Consider the following 9,961-nt stretch of genomic DNA (forward strand, 5'->3'; position numbering starts at 1 on the left):
TGTCAGAAAAAAAAGTGTTCATATATTTGTATTTATAAAGGAATCTGGGATTTGAACAAATGAAAAAAGCACCTATTTTTCTTTAGATATCTCTCACATACCTGTTTATTTTTAAAGTCCTATAAACTCTCTCCAGCTGTAGTACAAATCAGGTTGTAATACTGAGCCAGCTACAGGAAGGATACTCTCTAAACCTTCCACGACCATCTTTTGGCTGGTACATTTTCTCAGTTATGACATTTGTGAGGTGCCAACATTTGGTATGTGTGGCTCTTTCAAGTAAAACTCATTGGCCAAGTCAAATAAAGCTGAGATGACTTCCAAGTCTTCTTTTTGGGTGATAGAAAATGGGTTTCTGGAGATTAAATCCAGAGCCTCCCAGGAGGGACTTATACATGCTAGGTAAAAACTATATAAATGAGTTTTAGCCTTGGTCCTCAAGGTTCTTTTAGGCAAAGACTTAGAGGGTGTTTAGATATATGTCAATGAATCATCTTAAAGTTAATACAACACAGGAGGTAGAAAAAAAATCTGAGATACTCTTTAAAGTGCTGATTATTTGGGCTGTACAGAGATGGCTCAGAGGTTAAGAGCCTGCTCTTTCACTGGACCTGAGTTTGGTTTTCAGTACCCTCAGTTCTGGTCCTCACAACTGCCTGTAACTCCAGCAGCAGCAGCAGAGGCTATAGCTCCCTCTTTTGGCCACTTCAGGAATTTCACTCACATACTCATACCCATGTACAGATACACACTTCTGCACACAAAAGATAATAAATACAAACCTTTAACGTGTTATTTCCATGACACCATCATGAACGAGAATTTTCAAAGCATTGAAAACTGGGATAAGATAGGGCTTTGAAGCCATAATTCCACACAAATTTGTACGAGGTCTACCATAAACAGACTCTGTCATCTAACTCTTCCTACAACCCAAAGGAAAATTGAGGAACAACTCAGAATATGTGTAGAGCCAGTGTGACCAGAAGCTAATAAAAGTGTAGACTCTAGCTAAGGAGTAGAGGGAAGGGCATCACCAGAGGAGCAAAAATAAACACCTAGTCTAGTCCAAAGGGAAACACCACTGAGGCAACCAAGTTATAAAGAGACAGTAGCAGCCTAGCAAGACAGAACAAGAAAGCTAGAGGCTTGCTCCTATGTGATGGCTGAAGGTTTACCTAAAAAAGCCAGACGCTCTGGAGGATTTCAATAGCACTGAACAGTGTACCAAGGTCGCTGATCTCAAGAAACTGCCTCGTTGGAGAGACATAGCTTATCCATGGAAAGTTAAATGACCGCATGAGACAAACGATTTAAGCAGCGCTGCCAAGCAATATATGGTGATCACTAGGAAAGTCCTCAGGAGCTCAGTTTTTGATGGACGATGAGAGTTCAAAGGGATAAAATAGATATAAGGATTAACAGTAAATGAAAACGGAAAGAGAAATGTCCCTGGTAGATTATGAGAAAGCACCGAAGCCAACCTGAGGGGTCTATTAATCATGACTTTCATTTTCTATATTACATAATGCTCTGATAACCTGTAGCCTCGCCCTTCGCGAGGGCCTGCCCTTTGTAGAAATGTCCAGTTCCTAAAGATGGCAAACAACATGTCTACACAGGCACGCCTCCGACGCAATGCAGCCAGGCACGCCTCCGACGCAATGCAGCCAGTCTTAAGTGCAGGAAGCCCGGATCTGTCTCCTTACCTTGACCTAAATTGTCCTGGTGCTGGGCACCTAGCCGTATATTGAACTAAGCTGACTTTCTTCTTTCTTTTTCTTTTTTTTTACTGGATATTTTTTATTTACATTTCTTTTTTTTTTTTTAAAGATTTATTTATTTATTATATATAAGTACACTGTAGCTGTCTTCAGATACACCAGAAGAGGGCATCAGATCTCTTTACAGATGGTTGTGAGCCACCATGTGGTTGCTGGGAATTGAACTCATGACCTCTGGAAGAGCAGTCGGGTGCTCTTAACCGCTGAGCCATCTCTCCAGCCCTTTATTTACATTTCAAATGTTACTCCCTTTGCCGGTTTCCCATCCATAAGCCCCCTATAGCATCCCCCTCCCCCTTCTATAGGGGTGTTCCCCTCCCCATCCACCCACCCCGTTCCCGCCTTCCCACCCTGACATTCCCCTTCAGCCTTTCTTCTTTCGAGCTATAAAAAACAAACTTTCTCTTCCCCTCTCCATCTTCCTCTTCTCCCCCAACCCCTTCCCTTTTTAAAGACCAAGCTGGCTTCAGTTTCTGAGCTGCGGCAATTCTGCCTCAACTTCCTGAGTAGCTGGACTTTACAGGTGCACATCTGCTTCCCAGCGGCGAGCATCTCGTGAGCGGCTGCACTTGCCTCGCCTCAATAAAAAAAAAAAAAGTCCCAAGTACACTTCACCATCGAAAGTATAGAAGGTTTGCACAGAACAATGCTTCTTGGACTATCGTCTGGGGAACCTTGGGGTTCCTGAAACCAGATCCTCTCAGAAAGCAAAAGAAGCCAAGTGAGTTTACACGACACAGTATGAAAAGACGATTGACAGGTGTCTGAAACACATTTTTATCTTATTTTTAATTGTGTGAATATGTAGGTAGTGGGGGAGGGGGGGGTTGTGCACAGGAGTACAGTACCTGAGGAGGCCAGAAGAGGGCATCTGATCACTGGAACTAGCCACATGGGTGCCGGGACTAAACTCACTTCCTCTGATCTTGTGTTGTTTTTTTCCTTTTGAGACAGAGTCTTGCTATGTCTCATTGGCTGTGGAGCTGTCTATGAAGAGTGGTCTAACCTGGGTCACCGTGCCCAGATTAAAGGCATACACACCGCCAAGCAGTAGAGTGCTCTGGGAAGCTGAGGCATCTCCCCAGTCCCTGATAAAGTTTCAGACTCCTCTTTGCTGTCTCCCAATGAAACCCTGTGGGTTGCGTTTCTAGTTTTCTGTAAAGGTTTTCAAACACTTCTTTATTTCCAAACACGTATTCGTGAAAGACTAGATTTTCCTCATTTGCTTGAACCAAAATAACACATTTACCACATATTGGATGCAGACGAAGGCATGAGAACGCAGCTGTTTTCTGTTAAGCCAGATGTGAAATTTCTCAGAAAATGTAAAGATGACAATTTTTTTTACTAAATTTGTTTAATTTTGATTTTTTAAAATACTTATTGTGGTGACATATCACATGCTAATTACTTTCTTAATGAATCAGTAGGTAAATATTTTCAACAATTCTCCACTATATATTTCAAATATAAAGGTTCAGTAACTCTTGGGAACGAAAAGAATTATTGAGATCATATTTTTAAAGCTCAATAAAAAGATTTTTTTAAGACCAAAATCTTAAGAGCAGTAATATACTGGAACCCATTATTGCTGTTAAACTGCCTTCTTGATATGTTCATATCCCTAGATTTGTGCTGCTCTCAGAAGAAGCAGAGAATCTTCTGCTCTGGACAGAAGTCAGTTATGTGTCAGTAACACTGACAGAAGTGAGTGCAGAAACTCATAACTGGTAAAAGTAGTGAGAATACTGTTGTGTACTCTGCCACAAGCGGGGCAGCTATACCAAGCCCCACCCAGCTAAGTCTCGGGGCATGAAAGAAAGAGAGAAAGAAGAGCTGGATGTAGGTAGGTGATGGGCTCTGAGGAAAGGAGACTCCTCCATTTGGGGTACCACTACCTCTGATAAATTGCCCGTGCTCCAGTAGGTGGCCCACACCCAAATGCATATGAGTAGCAGTAATTGGACTCAGGACTCAGTGAGTTATTTTACTGAGAGAGAGAGAGAGAGAGAGAGAGAGAGAGAGAGAGAGAGAGAGAGAGTTGTTGTGTTGGGGATCAGGAGACTTGGAGTGGGAATATGGGGGTAGATATGATCAAAATACATCGTATATATGCATGACATTCTCAAATAATAAACACCACACACATTTTTGAAAAAGAATTTTCTGGTTGAGTCTTTAGGGACTCCTGCATATCAGGTCTCCTACACACAGAGTTATGTCATCGGCAATACCGGTGATTAGGCTTCTTCTTTCCCTGTGTGTATCCCTTTTGCTTGCTCCCCCTCACACGATTGCTCTGGCTAAGCTTCCAGCAGCATACTGAATAAGAGTTAAGAAGATAAACACTGTCATCTTGGTCCTGGTAAGTGGAAACGCTTTGACTTCCCCCTCATTTCAGAAAACGCTGGCTTGTCATGTATAGCTTTCGTTACTTTGAGGTGTGCTCCTTCTATTCTGAGTTTCAGACTTTTTTGTTTTTCCCGTCAGGGTCCAGAGTTTAGCTCTGTCTCTCCGGAAGCTTGCCTTGCGTAGATCAGATTGTCCTCTACCTCACAGAGATATGCAGGACTCTGCCTCTTAAACGCTGGAATTAAAGGCATGCTTCACCACACCCTGAGCTTCAGGACTTTTACCGAGAAGCAACACTGGATTTTATCAGAAGCCTGTTCCGTATCTACTCAGGTGACCACGTGATTTCTGCCTTCGAGTTCATTAGTGAAATTTGCAACATTGTTGATTTAGATCTATTGAGTCTTACGTCCATCTCTGAGATAAAAACCAACTTGATCGTGATGAATGATCTTTGCTATGTTATCTTAGTCAGTGTTCTACTGCTGAGAAGAGACACCGTGACCGCAGCAATTCTTAGAAAGGAAAGCAGTTAGCTGGGGCTTGCTTTACATTCCAGAGGTTTAGTTGATCATCAGCATGGCGGAAAACGTGGAAGTACACAGGCAGACGGGGCTTAACAACTGAGAGTCTTCAATTCAGATCTACAGACAACAGGAAGCAGGGGGTGGGGGGTGGGGGTGCGGGGGGAGGAGCCGCTGGGCCTGGCTTCTAGAACCTCAGAGCCCCACTCCCTGTGACACTAACAAGGCTACACCCTCTAATCCTTCTAAGTAGTGCCACTCCGGGATGACTAAGTATCTTGCTATTGGAAGATTTGTTGTCTGTTTTCATTATGATGATGATTATGATGATGATGATGATGATGATGATGATGTGTGTGTGTGTGTGTGTGTGTGTGTACACATTGTGTGTGTAGATCAGGGGACAACTGTGCAGGATTAGTGTTCACTTTCCACCTTTACATATACTGAAGTCACCAGGCTACTTCGGCAAATTTCACCCACTGAGCAAGCTTGCCAGGCCCGGATCTTTCCTTTCCCTCCCCTCCCCTCCCCTCCCCTCCCCTCCCCTCCCCTCCCCTCCCCTCCCCTCCCCTCCCCTCCCCTCCCCTCCCCTCCCCTCCCCTCCCCTCCCCTCCCCTCCCCTCCCCTCCCCTCCCCTCCCCCTGAGCTTGATCACAGTCCTCAGTGGAAACACTTCAGGCTTTGCGGTTTAACATATTCTCCATGGCTCTGGGGTCACCTCATCAGCACTCAGATTGTTGAGAGACATGTTCTTCTCTTGGCCAAAAGCATAGCGGGGCCCAGAGCTTGAGTTGCAACTCCGAACATTCGCAGATTAGAATGGGCAGGTCGGGGTGTGCCTTCTTCAGCTCCAAGTGCCGTTGCTGGATGAAATTCCTCCCACCCTGGCTGCCTGGGGAACTCTGGTATAAGTGAATGCGAATCTCACGCAATGCCCGCTTCGCACCGACCACTGGGCTTGCAGCGGCGGACGCCATCTTTGCTAGCAAAGGAGCACCCAGATGCTCTTCTTGTCTCTCTCTGTCCTTTGGTATCCCTACTGTTCTCATCCGCATGAAGACGACAAGCTAACCTTAGCTTACTATAACATTTTTACTCCATAAACCTCTTTAATTAAAAAACAACAACAAAAACTTCTTATAATATTTAGCCAAAAGCACGAGACATATTGTAAATAAAAATATAACGTATATTTAAATTATGCTTGTGGGTTTTGCAAGTTTATTAATTCTTTGAGAGTTTCATCTATATCTTTGTTCTCTAAGCTTTTTTTTTTTTTTACTTTTGAAACCAGAAAGGAAAGAGAGAAACGATATAATTATAATCTCAAAAGAAAAAAAAAAGCTAAAATCAGATGTTATAGGACATATGACTAGGTCACTAAGACCCAAGAGCAAACTTCCATCAGAAACAAAGAAAACCAGGAAATGTGGTTTGATAACTTAAAGTCCTTTGGGTGTGGATGTCCAAAGTAGTAGTCCATATGCAGTGAAAGATTTCTTCAATAATAAAGGAAAAATAACATTTCCAACAAGCAAAAACTAAGAGAATTAGTTACTTGCGCAGTCACTAGAGTACTATTTAAGGGGAAAAGCAGAGATTTTGAACATAATGAGAATAATAAAGTCAAAACAATCAAATCTATGAGTGTTCACTGTGTAGATGATGATACTAATTGCTTTTTATTTTTAACATCTGAGGAGATTCTGAACAATTGTGTATTAAAAGGGAGAAATGAGAAGTGTTAAATATTTCTAACATTTTACCATTTTCTAGAAAGAAGGTAAAATTTATAATAGTATTAGATTTTGATAAACAAAAATATCTTGTAAGAATTAAGGTTACATTAAGAGTTTAATAAAATAATAAACAATCCCCCAATTAGTCATGGCCAAATACAGTGAGATTGAATCCATCTAATAGGCAGACAAATTTGAATTAATTCTGGAGATTTTTATTGACAAGAGAATTTTATTGAAAAAAAAAACTATTTCAGAGGTCAGTGACTCATTTAGGTAATCAAACTCTTAAATAACTCCAGTTTATATTTTATCTTTTATTTTACCATTTTATTGCTATTTCTGGGTTGTTTTCCCCAAAGACTAGGTTAAAACTACTGAATGTCATGCAGCATTTATGCTATTCTTAGCTAAAAATAAAATGGCATCCAACCTTCTCAAAGTAACCGAATGCCACATAAACCAGTTACACAGCCAGCTCATTTACACTGAATGGGTAATTTACTCCGTCTGCAACTTATGCTAATTAAGGAAGGATTACTTTGTTACCATTTACATAATCGCACAAGTGTCTCCTTCCCTGAATGCCACTCTCATCTTGAGTCTCCATTCTTCTCCACTATTAGGCTCTTGGGAACACTTCAGATACTGTCATCCTTTTCGTTGTACTTTTTGCTGGCAGAGTAACTGAGTTAAGAAAGTATTAAGAACATACAGAATTTCCTTAACTTAATAAGTTATAGGGTTGCCTCAGTTTTCTCTTGCTGCGATAAAATTTACAGAAGAAAGCAACCCGAGAGAGAAAGGGTTTATTTTGACTTACAGGTCCAGTGGAATACAGTGGAACCCAGGAAGATGGGGCAGTGGGCAGGGAAGGTGTGGCTGAAGGATCAGGAAGTAGCTGGTAACATGGCATCTATACAGTGGGGACAGAGAACAAGGAATGCCTCCTACTGCTCTCTCCTCCTCCTCCTCCTCCTCCTCCTCCTCCTCCTCCCCCTCCCCCTCCTCCTCCTCCTCCCCCTCCCTCCTCCTCTTCCTCCTCTTCCTCCTCCTCCTCTTCTTCCTCCTCCTCCTTCTTCCTCCTCCTCCTCTTCTTCTTCCTCTTCCTCTTCTTCTTCCTCCTCCTCATCCTGCTTCTTCCTCCTCTTCCTCTTCTTCTCCCCCCACCCATACAAGATCTCAACCAAGGAAAAGTGCCAGACACAGTGAATAGGCATAGTGTTTTTAAATGTAAAAGGTGCTTCTAAATCCCATCACGTTGACACTTAACAGTCTCACAGTTGACATTCTACTTAAATTGTATCTTAAAGAAAAGTAGACAACTACTCCCATTTTCTTACTCTTAAAACTATGTTGGGTCTGGCAGTTCAGAGTTTCTTTTTTTCTTTTCTTTTTTTTTTTTTTTTTTTTTTTTTTTTTCCGGAGCTGGGGACCGAACCCAGGGCCTTGTGCTTGCTAGGCAAGCGCTCTACCACTGAGCTAAATCCCCAACCCATGAGCTAAATCCCCAACCCTCAGAGTTTCAATGTACTGTTTTTTCCTGCAGAGGACTCAAATTTAGTTCCCAGCACCCACAGAGAGGCTCACAGTCACCTATAACTCCAGCTAGTGGGGATATACTATCCTCTTCTAGCCTCAGAGAAGATCACACAGACGTGGCTTCAGCCAATAGAAGGTCTTTATTAGCTGGTGATTACAGTGGGAGTTTAGGACCCAAGTGCTGTCTTGAGCCTTTCTCAGGGTGAGCTTTTAAGCACAAGAACCATATCCTGGTTGATACCTCAGTTAGTAAGAATAGTCGGGCTGGAAAGATGGCTCAGCGGTTAAGAGCACTGACTCCTCTTCCAGAGGTCCTGAGTTCAAGTCCCAGCAACCACATGGTAGCTCACAACCATCTGTAATGAGATCTGATGCCCTTTTCTGGTGTGTGTGAAGACAACTACAGTATACTTATATATAATAAATAAATAAATCTTAAAAAAAAAAAAAGAATAGTCAGCCAGAAGCAGAACTACAGAAGCCCCAAAGCAAGGTTAGGGATTTTCTCAGAATTATGAACTTTGATGCATTGAGTCTTTTTCCCAGAATTACAAACCTTGATGCAGGGCTGGAGTGATGGCTCAGTGGTTAAGAGCACTGACTGCCCTTCCAGAGGTGCTGAGTTCAATTCCCAGCAACCGCATGGTGGCTCACAACCAACTGTAATGGGATCTGATGCCCTCTTCTGGTGTGTGTGATGACAGCTACAGTGTGCTTATATACAAACCTTGATGCAGTACTGCTGCCTATGTGCAGGGTTCCAAGGCTTGAATGGTACTTCCTTCAAGGCACTGGTTGTGTTAAGATGGTGTAGTAATGTACATATACACATGAAATACAAATAAATCTTTTCTAAAAGTTAAAATATAAATTAGTGCTATGCTACATACAGTTTCATGAGTTTTACATGTAATTATTCTTTAATTAAATCAATAAAAATATTGGTAGCATTTATGAGATGTACATATGAATGTATGTGTTATGCACATATATTTATCAAAACCAAAAAAAAGCACACTTTGCAATCTGAAACATCCTCACCGGCCTGGGAATGCCTGACCACACTGGGGAAAAGCAGATTTTAGCGTATAGGTTCACAAACACCTTGACAGATACAGCCAGAGAAAGTGGATCACCAGCTTTCTAGATAGTCCTTGACTCCATATGAGTAACACACGAAGTTAATTGTCACATCTTGGCGGTGTTATTTAGAATCTGTGTCTACTGAAATGATTCTATGTACACAGTTTAAAGCCTCACTTACAAGGGTGGTCCTGGTAGGGTGGGGGAGGGGGAAGCGGGCCTTTATTGCCATCTGCATATCCCACTTTCCAAATGTCAGTTTTGAGATAATCCAAGACCTAAAACTCAGATTCATTTTGGCACTAATTTGGTTTTGTCAATTAAAAGTAGTTCTCTAGGCTTAACGTCTCCTTTTACAAATTGTTTCTGAGTTTGTGTATTAAAGTAACTTGATGTTCTGTAACAAAAATGTTTCTGCAAATTGAAAGAGCTGGTACTCTTCTTCATTAGCATGTTTTCATACGAGGGCCCTACAATGGCTCAGTGGGCAAACGTGCTTGCCGCTCATTTGTGACAACCTGGGTTGCAGCTCCAGAACCCATGGTGGAAGTAGTGGACTGAGCAATGAAAAGTGTCCACAGACCTTACACACACACACACACACACACACACACACACACACACTCACATTCACCCATACTCACACACATACACACTCCCACTCACCCATGCTCATACACACACACACTCACATACTCATGAACACACACTCACTCACACTCACACATATACACACTCACACACTCACACACTCACACACACTCACACACACTCACACACTCATGAACACACACACTCACACACACTCACACACTCACACACATACACACTCACACACACTCACACACTCACATACACATACACACACACTCACACACACATACACACTCACACACTCTACTAAGAGCCTCCCTACAAATCAAGGCCTAACTAT

At 42.2% G+C, this 9,961-nt stretch overlaps 1 pseudogene; it reads right to left on the minus strand.

Annotated features, from left to right (window-relative positions):
* Window positions 1–5,337: 5,337 nt before the first annotated feature.
* Ndufa2-ps1 (NADH:ubiquinone oxidoreductase subunit A2, pseudogene 1) lies at window positions 5,338–5,640 on the minus strand (annotated as a pseudogene).
* Window positions 5,641–9,961: the final 4,321 nt, after the last annotated feature.

Source organism: Rattus norvegicus, chromosome 3, assembly GCF_021556685.1.
Source record: "Rattus norvegicus strain SHRSP/BbbUtx chromosome 3, alternate assembly SHRSP_T2T, whole genome shotgun sequence".
In the NCBI taxonomy this organism is placed as follows: Eukaryota; Metazoa; Chordata; class Mammalia; order Rodentia; family Muridae; genus Rattus; species Rattus norvegicus.